The sequence below is a fragment of the Taudactylus pleione genome, unplaced genomic scaffold (assembly GCF_031769625.1).
Source record: "Taudactylus pleione unplaced genomic scaffold, aTauple2 ptg000473l, whole genome shotgun sequence".
Taxonomy (NCBI): Eukaryota; Metazoa; Chordata; class Amphibia; order Anura; family Myobatrachidae; genus Taudactylus; species Taudactylus pleione.
This window is the reverse complement of record NW_028284875.1, coordinates 9,604,249-9,619,765: the sequence shown is the minus strand read 5'-3', so window position 1 is coordinate 9,619,765 and position 15,517 is coordinate 9,604,249. Positions and strand designations below refer to the sequence as shown.

General features: G+C 46.1%; 1 non-coding gene across 1 annotated transcript; it reads right to left on the bottom strand.

The window, feature by feature from the left end:
• Positions 1-14,923: 14,923 nt before the first annotated feature.
• Positions 14,924-15,214, bottom strand: LOC148503962 (signal recognition particle RNA). Its single transcript, XR_015869937.1, has one exon.
• Positions 15,215-15,517: the final 303 nt, after the last annotated feature.

Below are 15,517 nucleotides of genomic sequence, written 5' to 3'. Positions count from 1 at the left end.
CAGTGATCAGCATGTTTAGACCACACAGCTGATTACTGGGACTGACTTCCGGCTCTGCTCTCCCCGTTAGAGCAGAGCAGGAGTCCGGTAACCGGGGGAGACCCTGGATAACGCACCTCCAGGTGGCGTTATTATCACAGGGCTTTTCCCGATAATTTTTTACAATTTATTTTTAGTAACTTTTACCAGATCACATTTCCCATTACAATTATGGGAAATGCAATCTGATTGCTAAAAATAAGTGATAATTAGGGGTTGGAGTAGAATTTTACGAATTCTGCTCCAATTGCCCTGTAATAACTATAGGTGATACTAAAATAATGTGAAATGGGTGTGAAAACACCCTTTTTCACTTTATTTTAGTCAAAATAATGTTAATAAATAGAGCCCTCTGTGAGGATGTACACAACACTGAAGAGGGTGAGGAGTTGGTGGATGAGGACAACAACTTGCCCCTGTAGAGCCAGTTTGTGCAGGGACAGATTATTTGCCAGCTTTTTTTGTGGGGGCCCAAACTAACCAATAATTTCAGCCACAGTCGTGTGGCAGACCCTGGCGCTGAAATGATTGGTTTGTTAAAGTGTTCATGTCTCGTTTATACAACATAAAGGTGGGTGGGAGGGCCCAAGGACAATTCCATCTTGCACCTCTTTTCTTTCTTTGCATTATGTACTCTTTGAAGCCTAGTTTTTCAAACTGCCATCCTGTCTGCCACTGCAGTGTCAATCCTAGATGGGCCACATTTTTGTGCCGCCCACTTGTGTCGCTTAGCATAGTCATCCAGCTACCTCGGTGCAACCTTTTGGCCTAAAACAATATTGTGAGGTGAGTGAGGTTAATAATAGCGTAGGGGAAAAAAAATCTGTGATTTTAACTGTTTTTATGCTTTTTCCCCAAAAAATACAGATCCAAAACCAAAACCAAAACACGGAAGGGTGGTTTTGGCAATACCAATCCAGACCCAAAACACGAACAAAGATCCAGATCCAAAACCAAAACACAAAACATGGCCAGTGCACACCCCTACTGTGAACATGTACACATGTTTTTAATGTTGTCAATCACCATGTTGTCACTAATGAAATGTCAACATGGTCACAATGTTGACAATGTAGTTTAAAGGTATTCCTAACCCTAACGCCAATGCTAACCCTAACCTCTAAACCTCACCCTAACATCAACATTTTGATAATGTCAACATGTCATATGCTGAAATTTTTTCCATGTCAACATTTTCCAGGTGTCAATATTTATTATGTAGACATTTAACCATCTCAACATTATAACTGTAAACATTCTGGTGTTGACATAAATGTCAACATAGTAAAGGTTGACATTCTAACTACATACCGTTCCCAGAGTTTGATAGAAGATATCCTGCTTTAACCTAGAGTTAAATTGCCCCTAAGCTAATACTTGCCTTAAATACAGATGTCATCATTGTGCCATACGCCAAGCAGCTTGGCAGGTTTGCTGTGTCTAATATGCGGCATCTGGACACATCATTGCATAAACAGGCGCAACAAAACATATTGAAACGCGGGTGAGTGTAACACTATTTTACACCCACCAGAGTTCGCCTTTCCTAAACTGAATTGCGCATGCATCACATAACAAATGTAGCAAAATGACAGTTTTAATATGTTGTTTTTTGTGATTTGCTAATAGTTGTAATCATCTTTGTACCTGTTAGTATTTGAATTTTGTTGCCTTGATCATAAGTAAAAATATACCCGTTATTTGGATTTTTTATTTTCTCATATACAGTACGCTGTGTGTACAGCATTCCCCCTGTACCAATGAGCGGATTACAACCTATATTGCTATGCACCAATATAGGCATGTGCGACGTTCACCCTGTACCAATATACGTCAGTAAAAATAAAAGTAATACAGGACACAGATTTTGGAGAACAATTTCATTGAATAAAGACTCTGAGACTGTTTACTGTCCGTACTGGCCTTGATTGGCCGACAGTCAGGGAATGCAATTCTAGTGTATACAGTGCTGTAGTGTCATTCACAGAGCAATTGCAACCTAGTGGGTAAACTGAAAATTGGTGTGGACCCTCTCGCGTCTTTGCATCTTGGAACACACACACATGGCTTTGCATCACGTTTTATATGCCGTGACAAAGACCTCTGTCTGCTGTGACTTGAGACAGGATGACTTAGGGCATATCTGTATATGGAAGTAGCCATTTCTACACGATTTAAGGCACATAATTGCTTGCTAAATTGGTACCATATAAACTTATTCTACACCACAAATTGTCATTTCGATGTTTTACAAAAAGATTTCCCTTAAAGTAAATGTATATGAACTGGATGAAATATAGTAGATAATATACCACTTATTGTGACTTGCACTAGACTGTACAGTGCACTTATTTGTGGTGACTGCAATATCATTACATCCCATAGAATGAAATTATTAACTGAAATGTAATCCTTGTGCTAAGAACAAAAGCATGCATACTTCTATAGTACTTGTTTCAGCACTAGCTCACATGCTTTTCTAGTTTAATGAATGACTAAACAAATGTGATATTTTATTAATTAAAAGATATATCACAATGGATCATATTGTTGCTTTTTAATTTTCCTTTATAGCATCACTACTAAGTGACATCCAGTGTAGTTTGGGTTTCTCTTTGTATTTATTATAGTTCCAGGAGCTTTAACCACCTAAAGGTAAAGACAAGACTATGGTGATGTCGGTTGTGAAAAATAAAGCGAGTCTTGTATTATAAAAAATATACATTTATTGTATACAGCCATTGGGAAATCTTGATAGGGGATAATAAGATTAGATCTCATTATAGTAGTATACCTGGAACATCCAAGTCCATTTGGACAACAGGTGGCTGTGAGAGACCAAGCTGAATAGGATAATGGAGCTGTATGATAAAAATGTGGGTGCAGATAGAACCCCACAGTTTAAACGGTAGTGTAAGCCTTTTAGTGGTTAAAGTTGGTGGTTAAAGTTGGTGAGGTGAATGCAGATTAATCTTGAATTCCCTTCTCTTTTGAGGAAGGTGCTAAAGAAAACTCCACAAGCTGATGCATTTCAGTGCTTTAACATTACAGTCTCAGCTCACAGTCGCTGCCAATCTCAGTATTCTGGGGAATTTGAGTTTTGTAAGATACAGTGGTACAGTACATCTAAACCGAAAGATGCTGAACCAAATTCTAACTAGGGGTGTGCACCGGCCCCTTTTCGTGTTTTGTATTTTGGTTTGGGATCTGGATCTTTCTTCATGTTTTGGATCTGGATTGGTTTTGCCAAAACCACCCTTCCGTGTTTTGGGTTCTGGGTTTTGTGTTTTGGATCTGTATTTTTTTTAAAAAAGCATAAAAACAGCTAAAATCACAGAATTTGTGGGTTTTTGCTGCTCCTATGCTATTATTAACCTCAATAACCTTAATTTCCACTCATTTCCAGTCTATTCTGAACACCTCACACCTCACAGTAGTGTTTTTATGTCCAAAAGGTTGCACCGAGGTAGCTGGATGACTATGCTAAGCGACACGAGTGGGCGGCACAAACACGTGACCCATCTAGGAGTGACACTGCAGTGGCAGACAGGATGGCAGTTTGAAAAACTAGGCCCCAAACTGTACATAATGCAAAGAAAAAAAAGAGGTGCAAGATGGAATTGTCCTTGGGCCCTCCCACCCACCCTTATGTTGTATAAACAGGACATGCACACTTTAACAAAGCAATCATTTCAGCGCCAGGGTCTGCCACACGACTGTGGCTGAAATTATTGGTTAGTTTGGGCCCCCACAAAAAAAGCTGGCAATTAATCTGTCCCTGCACAAACTGGCTCTATGGAGGCAAGATGTCATCCTCATCCTCCTCATCCACCGATTCCTCACCCTCTTCAGTGTTGTGTACATCCTCATCCTCACAGAGTATTAACTCGTCCCCACTGGAATCCACCACCACAGGTCCCTCTGTACGTTCTGGAGGCTGGTCTCCCTGGAAGAGTTGCTAATTCATTTTGATGAACATCATCTTCTCCACATTTTGTGGAAGCAACCTCCTACGCCTTTCGCTGACAAGGTTCCCGGCTGCACTAAACACTCTTTCGGAGTACACACTGGAGGGGGGGCAACTCAGGTAAAATAGAGCCAGTTTTTACAGGGGCCTCCAAATTGCCTCTTTTTCCTGCCAGTACAGGTACGGACTGTCTGACATGCCTACTTGGATGCTGTCACCGATGTAATCCTCCACCATTCTGTCAATGGTGACAGTATCATATGTAGTGACAGTAGACATGTCAGAAATTGTTGCCAGGTCCTTCAGTCCGGAACAGATGTCCAAACTTGGTCCTGCCTGCCCTGCATCACCGCCAGCGGGTTGCTTAGGATACCTAAGTTTTTTCCTGGCAGCCCCAGTTGCGGGAGAAAATGAAGAAGGAGCTGTTGACGTGTCATGTTCCGCTTCAGCTGACTGTGTGTTCACCAGCAGGTCTTTGCACCTCTGCAGGCTTGTGTCGGCCGGAAAGAGAGACACCACATAGGTTTTAAACCTAGGATCAAGCACGGTGCCCAAAATGTAGTGGTCTGATTTCAACAGATTGACCACCCTGGAATCCTGGCAAAGCGAATGAAGGGCTTCATCCACAAGTCCCACATACCGAGCGGAATCGCTCCATCTTAGCTCCTCCTTCACTTTCTCCAGCTGCTTCTGCAAAAGCCTGATGAGTGGAATGACCTGACTCAAGCTGGCAGTGTCTGAACTGACTTCACGTGTGGCAAGTTCGAAGGGCTGGAGAACCTTGCACAACACGGAAATCATTCTCCACTGCGCTTGAGTCAGGTGCATACCCCCTCCTTTGCCTATGTCATAGGTGGATGTATAGGCTTGTATGGCCTTTTGCTGCTCCTCCATCCTCTGAAGCATATAGAGGGTTGAGTTCCACCGCGTCACAACCTCTTGCTTCAGGTGATGGCGGGGCAGGTTCAAGAGTGTTTGCTGGCGCTCCAGTCTTCGGCACACAGTCGCTGAATGGCGAAAGTGGACAGAAATTTTTCAGCCCACCCAAAGCGTCTCCTGCACGCCCCAGTCGCTTTTCAGAAAATTCTGCACCACCAAGTTTATTGTGTGACCAAAACATGGGACGTGCTGGAATTTGCCCAGATGTAATGCCCGCACAATATTGGTGGCGTTGTCATAAATCACAAATCCCCAGGAGAGTCTAAGTGGGGTAAGCCACTGGGCGATGATTTCCCTCAGTTTCTCTAAGAGGTTGTCCGCGGTGTGCCTCTTACTGAAACCGGTGATACACAGCGTAGCCTGCCTTGGAACGAGCTGGCGTTTCTGAGATGCTGCTACTGGTGACGCTGCTGCTGTTGCTGCGTAAGGTGATACATCTACCCAGTGGACTGTCACAGTCATATAGTCCTTAGTCTGCCCTGTTCCACTTGTCCACATGTCCGTGGTTAAGTGGACATTGGGTACAACGGCATTTTTCAGGACACTGAGGACACTTTTTCTGACGTTTCTGTACAGTCTCGGTATCGCCTGCCTAGTGAAGTGGAATCTAGATGGGATTTGGAACCGGGGACACTCTACCTCCATCAATTGTCTAAATCCCACTGCACTAATGGCGGATACCGGACGCACATCTAACACCAACATAGCAGTCAAGGCCTCAGTTATACGTTTTGCTTCAGGATGACTGCTGTCGTACTTCATCCTCCTCGCTAAGGACTGTTGGAGGGTCAATTGTTTAGTAAAAGTAGTGGTGTTCCTACTTCCTCTCTGGGATGATGAATGACTCCCAGCAGCAGCAACTGCAGCAGCGGCAGCAGGAGGCGTAGCAATGCAGGATCCTCCGGAGGAATCCCGGATAGGAGAGTCAGTCATGCCAGTGACATGGCCTGCAGGACTACTTCCGATCCTGACTAAGGAGGAAATTGATGAGGAGGGAGTTGACGGTGTGGTTTGCAGGTGCTTGGATACAACAGGACAATGGGATTTAGGTGTCCCTGGACTGCTTACGGTCTTAGCCAAAGTTTCTGAACTTGACAGTAACTTATTATGAACACGCTGCAGGTGCCGTATAAGGGAGGATGTTCCTAGGTGGTTAACGTCCCTACCCCTACTTATTCCACCTTTACATATGGTACATATGGCAAGACAGTTGTTGTCCGGATTTGGATAGAAATATTGCCAGACCAAAGTGATGGGCTTTTTCATCCCACGGACAACAACTGTCTCCCCCGGAGCCTGATTTAAACAAACCACATTACCATCAGATTCATCCTCGCCAACTTCCTCCTCAGCGCCAGCTACACCAGTATCCTCATCCTGTTGTACTTCAACAGTGACATCTTCAATTTTCATATCAGCAAGTGGACTGTGGGTGCTCCTTTCAGCACTTGCAGGGGGCATGCAAATGGTGGAAAGAGCCACCTCTTCCCGTCCAGTGCTGGGAAGGTCAGGCATCGCAACCTCCACCACACTTGGACTCTCCTTGGGGATTTGTGATATCTTCTTAGAACGCACAGTTCTTCGCTGTGCTTTTGCCAGCTTAACTCATTTGATTTTTGTAGCAGGAGGAGGGCTTCCATCGTCATGTGAAGCTGAACCACTAGTCATGAACATAGGGAAAGACCTTAGCCGTTCCTTGCCACTCCGTGTCATAAATGGCATATTGGCAAGTTTACGTTTCTCTTCAGATGTTTTAAATGTTTTTTTTAAGGTCATTTTCCTGAACTTTGTCATTTGGGATTGTATGTGGCTTCTACTATGACATTGGGCATCGGCCTTGGCAGACGACGTTGATGGCATTTTATCGTCTATGTCATGACTAGTGGCAGCAGCTTCAGCACTAGGAGGAAGTGGTTCTTGATCTTGCTCTATTTTATTTTTATCGGAGAAAGTTTGGTCCTCCATTTATGTTATATCGATTTGATATATAAGTGCGGCTAAGGCGCACACAAACACAGAAAATATTTTTTTATTTTTGCTGGAGAGTAGTGCACTTTGTGGGTTACACCACCCTTTAAGAAATGAGCCAGCCGGCTCTTTACTTATGGGACACAGGCGCACGCTTGGCGCTGCTCCTTTGTTGATGCACGTGCGGCTACTGCGCACACAATTCACAAACACAGAAAATATTTTTTTATTTGGTTTGGAGTGTGCTTTGGGGGTTACAGCACCCTTTAATGGTCAAGCCAGCCCTTTACTTATGACACAGGCGCACGCTTGGCACTACTTTGTTGATGCACGAGCGGCTACTGCGCACACAATTCACAAACACAGAAAACATTTTTTTATTTGGTTTGGAGTGTACTTTGGGGGTTACAGCACCCTTTAACGGTCAAGCCAGCCGGCCCTTTACTTATGACACAGGCGCACGCTTGGCACTACTTTGTTGATGCACGTGCGGCTACTGCGCATACAATTCACAAACACAGAAAATATTTTTTTATTTGGTTTGGAGTGAACTTTGGGGGTTACAGCACCCTTTAACGGTCAAGCCAGCCGGCCCTTTACTTATGACACAGGCACACGCTTGGCACTACTTTGTTGATGCACGTGCGGCTACTGCGCACACAATTCACAAACACAGAAAATATTTTGTTATTTGGTTTGGAGTGTACTTTGGGGGTTACAGCACCCTTTAATGGTCAAGCCAGCTGGCCCTTTACTTATGACACAGGCGCACGCTTGGCACTACTTTGTTGATGCACATGCGGCTACTGCGCACACAATTCACAAACACAGAGAATATTTTGTTATTTGGTTTGGAGTGTACTTTGGGGGTTACAGCACCCTTTAATGGTCAAGCCAGCCGGCCCTTTACTTATGACACAGGCGCACGCTTGGCACTACTTTGTTGATGCACGTGCGGCTTCTGCGCACACAATTCACAAACACAGAAAATATTTTGTTATTTGGTTTGGAGTGTACTTTGGGGGTTACAGCACCCTTTAACGGTCAAGCCAGCCGCCCCTTTACTTATGACACAGGCGCACGCTTGGCACTACTTTGTTGATGCACGTACGGCTACTGCGCACACAATTCACAAACACAGAAAATATTTTTTTATTTGGTTTGGAGTGTACTTTGGGGGTTACAGCACCCTTTAACGGTCAAGCCAGCTGGCCCTTTACTTATGACACAGGCGCACGCTTGGCACTACTTTGTTGATGCACGTGCGGCTACTGCGCACACAATTCACAAACACAGAAAATATTTTTTTATTTGGTTTGGAGTGTACTTTGGGGGTTACAGCACCCTTTAACGGTCAAGCCAGCTGGCCCTTTACTTATGACACAGGCGCACGCTTGGCACTACTTTGTTGATGCACGTGCGGCTACTGCGCACACAATTCACAAACACAGAATTTTTTTTTTTTTTTTTATCACTTGGGGGGAGCACCCCTGACGGACAGAGCACCCCCTGGACAACACTACAGCACCCCTTTAGGACTGGGACACTGCACAGGACTTTGGAGTGGACACAGCCCCTATGGACAACTGACTGCACAACACAGTCCAGCCAGCCCCTATGGACTTTGAAGTAGTGGACACAGCCCCTATTGACAACAGCAGCCCAGCACAACACAGCCAGCCCCTATGGACTTTGAAGTAGTGGACACAGCCCCTATGGACAACAGCAGCACAGCTCAGCACAGCACAGCACAACACTACTCTGCACTACACTACACTACACTACACAGCCCAGCCAGCCCTATCTCCCACCCTCCCTCTTCACTGTCCACAGCCGAGTGAGAAAATGGCGCCGACGCGGGTACCTTATATAGTATCCAAAACCCGTGAGACCCGGAAGGCGGGATGATGACGTTTTGCCTCGATTTCAGATCCGAGTCAGGCGGGAAAAGTCGAGCCTGACTCAGATCGGCCTCGGATCGGGGGGGCTCGGGGGGGTTCGGATTTCAGAAATCCGAACCCGCTCACCCCTAATTCTAACCATCCTACTTATTGCCTAACATTAAGCCAGACCCCTTCAAAATGACAGGATAACAACTAACTGACACCTGCTCATAAATAAACAATAATTCTACCTAGTAACAAGGCTATCGATACTCAACTAATCACAAAAAAACAGAAATCTTATATAGCATTAAATCTAAATGGCTGTCGTCTACTATTTACAAAGTTTCTACAATAAGCTGAGTAAACATCTGCACTGCTCTTCCTCACAGTAAATAGGTTTTGTTGATAGGAAGGTAGATTGTCATTAAACTATTCAATATAAATTGCAGTAATGATAAATGGGGACATGTTTTCTCTGTTCTGTGTCTTAACCCTTTCACTGCTGAACTGAGATTTTCTTTTCCATATGCTGAGGCCGGTTTTAAATGTTTGCACTTGTCACATTCCACCATCAATTACACTGATTTTTTTATACAGACCCCACACAAATTATACTTTTTTTTTTCCAGAAAAGCTTTTTATTTTCTGGAAATACCATTAGTCTTTTTTGCTCATTCTATATTTTTACCTAATTAGCCAAAAAAGGTTTTTTTATTGCAATTTTCAAGAAAGTGAAACAAATGCAAACCTGATTTGTTTGTGCGTGTGTGTGAGAATGGGGGAGCTTGTGTGTTTGTGTGTGGGAGGAATAGGGGAGCTTGTGTGTGTGGGAGGGGTTGTGTGTGTGTGGGCAGGGCCGCCATCAGGGGGGGACTGCCGGGCCTCCTGTCCCGGGCCCGGAGAGATAGGGGGTCCGGGTGGCAGCGGCGAGGAAGAGGATCGGTGCTGCTGCATTTGCACTACTATGGAGCAAGCAGCAAACCAGTCACAGCTCGCGGCTGTGATTAGCTCGCGGAATGGCAGCCAATCAGGAGAAGCCACTCCTGATTGGCTGCTATTCCGTGATCTGTGATTGGCTCGCGGCCAGCTCAATAGTATTTAAGCCAATCACAGCTTGCGGAACAGCAGCCAATCAGAAGTGGCTGCTCCTGATTGGCTGCCATTACGCGAGCCAATCACAGCCGGCTACATACTTCTACTGCCTCAACGCAGATGCTTTTTCTCCGGCTGCCGCCCGATGCATTGCTCGCCGCTGCCACCCTGGCCCCTTTCTCAGGTAATTGTATGTTTTTGTTGACCCTGTCTTGTGCCCCCACTCGAATACAGTCAGCCTTCCCTAAGCCCTTTCCTTCCCAGCCATCCTTCCTTTCCAGCCCACCCCCCCCAGTCCAGCCAGCCATCCTTTCATGCCTCCTCCAGTGCAGCCATCCTTCCTTCCCTGCCCACCCCCAAGTCCAGCCAGCCATCCTTTCATGCCCCCCGATTGCAGCCAGCCTTCCTTTCCTGAACACCCCCCCAGTGCTGCCAGCCATCCCTGCCCACCTCACCCCCCTAGTGCAGCCAGCCTTCCTTCCCTGCCCACCACCCAGTGCAGCCAGCCTTCCCTAAGTCCTCTCCTTCCCAGCCATCCTTTCCCTGCCCAACCCCCCACTCCAGCCAGCCACTTTCATGCCCCCCCAGTGCAGCCAGCCTTCCTTTCCTACCCACCCCCCCTCAGTGCAGCCAGCCTTCCCTGCCCACCTCAACCCCACAGTGCAGCCAGTCTTCCTTCTCTGCCCACCCCCCAGTGCAGTGAGCTTTTCCTGCCCACCCCCCCCGGAGTGCAGCCAATCTTCCCTCCCTGCCCACCTCCCCAGTGCAGCCAGCATTCTTTCCCTGCCCACCCCCCAGTGCAGCCAGCCTTCCTTCCCTGCCCAGCCCCTGCAGTGCAGCCAGCCTTCCTTCCCTGCCAACCCCCCCAGTGCAGCCAGCCTTCCCTGCTCACCCCCAGTCCAGCCAGCATTCTTTCCCTGCCTACCCCCCCAGTCCAGCCAGCCATCCTTCCCTGCCTACCCCCAGTCCAGCCAGCCATCCTTCCCTGCCTACCCTGAGTCCAGCCAGCCATCCTTCTCTGCCTATCCCCCAGTCCAGCCAGCCATCCTTCCCTGCCTACCCCCCAGTCCAGCCAGCCAACCTTCCCTGCCTACCCCCCAGTCCAGCCAGCCATCCTTCCCTGCCTACCCCCCAGTCCAGCTAGCCATCCTTCCCTGCCTACCCCCCAGTCCAGCCAGCCATCCTTCTCTGCCTACCCCCCAGTCCAGCCAGCCATCCTTCCCTGCCTACCCCCCAGTCCAGCCAGCCATCCTTCCCTGCCTACCTCCCCAGTCCAGCCAGCCTTCCCTGCACTACCTCCCCCTTCTAGTTCAGCCAACCAGCCTGTCTTCCCTGTCCTAGTCCAGCCAGTCTTCCCTGCGGCACCCCTATGTCTAGCCAGCCTGCTAGCCTTCTTTGCCCTGCCTCTCCCCTAGTCCAGCCGGCCTTTCCCCCCCAAACCAAACCATCCTTCCATGCCCTTTGCCACCCCAATCTACTTCCCTGCCCTGTGCTCCCCATTAACATCCAGTCTTCTCTACCCTGTGCCCCCCCTGCCATCCCTGATTTACACACCAATTGAGGCACCATCCCCCTAAGTAGCTCCACCCACATTATCCACAGCTCCACCCAAGTCTGCCCTATACCCTGGGGGGCCCTGCTTGGCTTTAATCCTCTCCAAAGCAGCAAAAAGCAGAATTCTATGCATAGATTTCCACCAAGAAAAATACATCTGCACTGTAAAAAGATATTGATAATGCATTATTTTTCTTTTGGTAATTTTTGCCATCTCCAGTTTACCCTACTAGGGGCCTGACTCAGAGTTGAACGCTATTCTGATGTTCACGCAGTTTAGCAATTATCGGTGGTTCGCGCATGCGTCACAGCCAAATTTTGCACTTACTGCGAATTAATTACGATCGTGCTCGCTGTGAGGATTCATTCGCAATTGATTGACAGGAATAGACCATTTTGTGGGTAGTTATGGGGAGTTCCAGCCAAAACACTGGTGTGTCTGGGCCATGTACCAGCCAGCGCCAGCGATCGCACATGACAATGTGTTTGCATCAGTGTACATCTCTGAGTCAGGCCCTATATGTAGTAATAATGTAGTAGGACAACAAGTTCTATAGTTTTTTTAAACAAAAATTCCAATCACATTGAGAGTCCTGTTTATCAATATTATTTTTACTAACATTATTTTAGTATCACATAAATGTATTAAAGGGAAATTAGAGTAGTTTTCGTGAAGCTTAGAAAGCAGATTGCATTTCCCATACTTGTAATGAGAAATGCGATCTGCCTGAAGTTTACTTAAAATAAAATAAGTGGGCAAGCCCTGTGATAATAACGCCATCTTTGTATGGCGTTGTCAGGGCTTTCCTCAGGTTCCCCGACTCATGCTTGACAAGCAAACCTGAGCTGAGAGCCGGCCCCTGAGATCAGCTCTAAATAGCCCAAAACCTGATCAATTTAAAAAAAAAATAGCACTTGGTCTTTAAAAAAAACACAATACTTACCTGCATCCAGGTACCGGTGATCAGTGCTCCAATGTGTTCCTCTGGGGCTCCGGTCAGCTGGTCTCTGAGCACCTGCACCGTGACCCTCGTCAGCTGCTGCATAGAACAGCTGACCGGGATCAACCGGGATCACAGTGCAGGAGCCCGGAAAACAGCTGACTGGAGTCCCAAAGAGAAGACCTCACCGGAGCACAGATCACCAGGTAGGTAAGTGTAATCTGGGAGGGCGCTCACGGGGAAAGGGGGGGGCATTGGTGAGCCAGAGGCACATGCGTGGATACCTTCTCTCTGTATTTTTTGCAAAAAAATTCAGTGAAAAGTGTTTCAAGTAGATTTGCAAGCTCTGTCCATGCATTGCGATACTGGGTGAATTTATCACAGCCAATCCACATCTGAGATGCTTATTGTGATAAATATACCCCTCAATGAAGATTCCTTTTTTAAATGTGGTCCAAGATCTAGATCACCATCTGTGAAAACGTTTATTTTTTTGTGCACTGTTTTACTCAGTGACTGGGGAGACAATATCTACTAAGGGAGCACATTGTTTCACAGAGGAGCCTCCGCTCTTTCAAACAAGTGTATCCGCATTTGTGGGTGAGCCAGTATGGGGGAGATAGGGCACAATGTGCTCTCCCACCAAAATAACATTTTTCCACAGTGCTGAGTTATATAGTCTGGTGGTCACAGGTGATCACCAGTTACTAGTTGCTAAGGGTCTGCATCATTTGAGAGGGGTCCCCTTTATTTCATATGTTAGTGCCCCAAATGTGCAGATGCATTTATGGGCCTGAAAGGTAACCTTGTGCCCGAGAACCCGAAAACTGAAAATGTATGCTTTCCATAGCGCAGGGTAATATTGTCTGGTGATCACAAGATGATAGCTACTGGGTAGGCGTAATTTGAAATAAGTAACCCCTTCTTCAAATCCGGACTCCCCTGATTTTATGGAAGCCTGGTTGGAGGACATATTCCCCATCCATGACTGCAATATTTGTCTGCTGTGTAGTGGTTATTGCCAGGTGATCATGCTGATCAACACGCAATAACTTCTATGGGGGCACAAAGTTTGGGAGATTAGACTCCCCTCTTGCAAATATGAAAACATAATTAAAAACATAATTAAAAAAATGTGTTACAGTGGCAGAATGAAACATACATCAATTGGTAGTACTAAAGTAATTGGCCCCTGATCTTCATATTTTTTGTGATGACTCACTGTCAATGGCATAGAAAAACAAGCAGCAACAGTCCCAATTGTGACTGGGCCCCTTTACAGCATCCTCATCCTGTCTGATTGTGCACGAACGGGCCTGTTGTTACGTGAATTGTCATATTGCAATTACATCAGCGGACATTTGCAGTCAGGGTTAAAAAGAATGCACTAATGTTATATAGAAGTAATACTATTACCGTAATAGAGCTGGACAGTGGCTAACCAAGATACAGTAAGATCAGCACAATTTGTCATTTGAAGAGGGTGACAGACCAATAAAAGCAGATAGCATTATATTTGAGTCTCATCTGGTGCTAGACGTGTTAAAAAAACATCTAACCTTAATTATCATCACTTTATCCCAGTTCACATTTATGTGTAGGTACATGTACAGTAAATGTATGAAAGAGTCAGGTGATTGGATGCTTCAGAGAAGAGCAACAGCACCAGCTGACACTTTGTTTGGAAGGGAGAGATTGAAGTTAGTGGGGGCAATTCAATTGTTTTTTGGGTGGCTATTTGTTATGGGCACCTGACGGAGCATTCAATTGTTACTCTGTTCGTGTGCGACAGCCGCTGGCGCCGGCATTTCTGCTCGCACCCACAGGTGGGTGCAAGTGAAAAATTGGATTTTTATACTTACCATTAAATCTTTTAAATCCTTTTCTCTGAGTCCATCTGGGGGACACTGGACCATGGGTTGCTTGAGGGTCTGAAGGAGCTAGCACTTAATTAGTCTAGTATTACTTTAAGGGAGTAGCTCCTCCCCTTTGAGCTCCTCTGCAACCTGTGCTCTTCAGTACAACTTCAAAAGAAGCCCTAAACCAAGGGTGATCCACCTAGTGTAACTTACAGGTCATCCACAACCCACTCATCAACAAAGAATTGAGCATAAGGGTGGGAACGCAGTGTCCCCCCAGATGGACTCAGAGAAAAAGATTTAATAATAAGTACAACAATCCAATTTTCTCTTTCATCTGATCTGGGGGACACTGGACCATAAGTCATTCAAAAGCCGCCCCTAGGGGACGGTATGCTCAGAAAAACCTGAATGTGAATGTAAGACCAAAACTAGCATTCTTACATGCGAACTCCAAAAATCAAGAAAAAAATGGTGAACCTGTTGGTGAACAGATGACCAAGTCGTCACCACCACAATAGCTTCCACAGCTCACATAGAGGGAGCCTAATAGAATTGGAAAACAGCCAGTGTGAGTTAAGCAGGGAGCCGTCAAGCCAGGAATGCATGGATACCAGACACCAAAGGACTACCCACAGTGGAAATAAACAAGCATGAATTTGCACTCACAACATAATAAATAGACATAATTTGTTGCCAAGGCTGTAGAATACCAGCCCTGCACAGGTATAATCCCACTTGTGATCAACAAAGTGCATAGACCTGCTCTGTTTTCAAACTGGGCCAGGAAACCTGTCTTACCTAATCTGGCGCCCCTGAGTTCAACCAGAGCACCAGGCTGATGCTGAATTTAACGTGGATATCCGATCAGCATAGCCCAATGGGGCCAGAACTCCTAGACTGCTATTACTGCAGCAGTCTAAGCCTCAGAAATAACTTAGAGTACCGACACATACCAAGGTGTCCAGCCACCTAGAAAACATGAGCAAACAGTGCAAGTCTCTGGCAGAAGAAGCTCCAAAAAAAAGAAAAGAAAAATGAGACGACAATTTGCAAACAGATTCAGTCCAACACACGTGGCTACCAAGGCAATGGCGAATCCAAAACATATTGACCAAGTCTGGACTACTGCTTTGAGCATGAAAAAAATAAAGGGAACGGACATAAGCAGATCACTGCAAAAACCAAACCAAGGAGTCAGGAAACCGCACCAGACAGTCGCTCAGAATAAGTGACCTGAAAAGATGACGTCAGGGAATACTTAAGGAATAA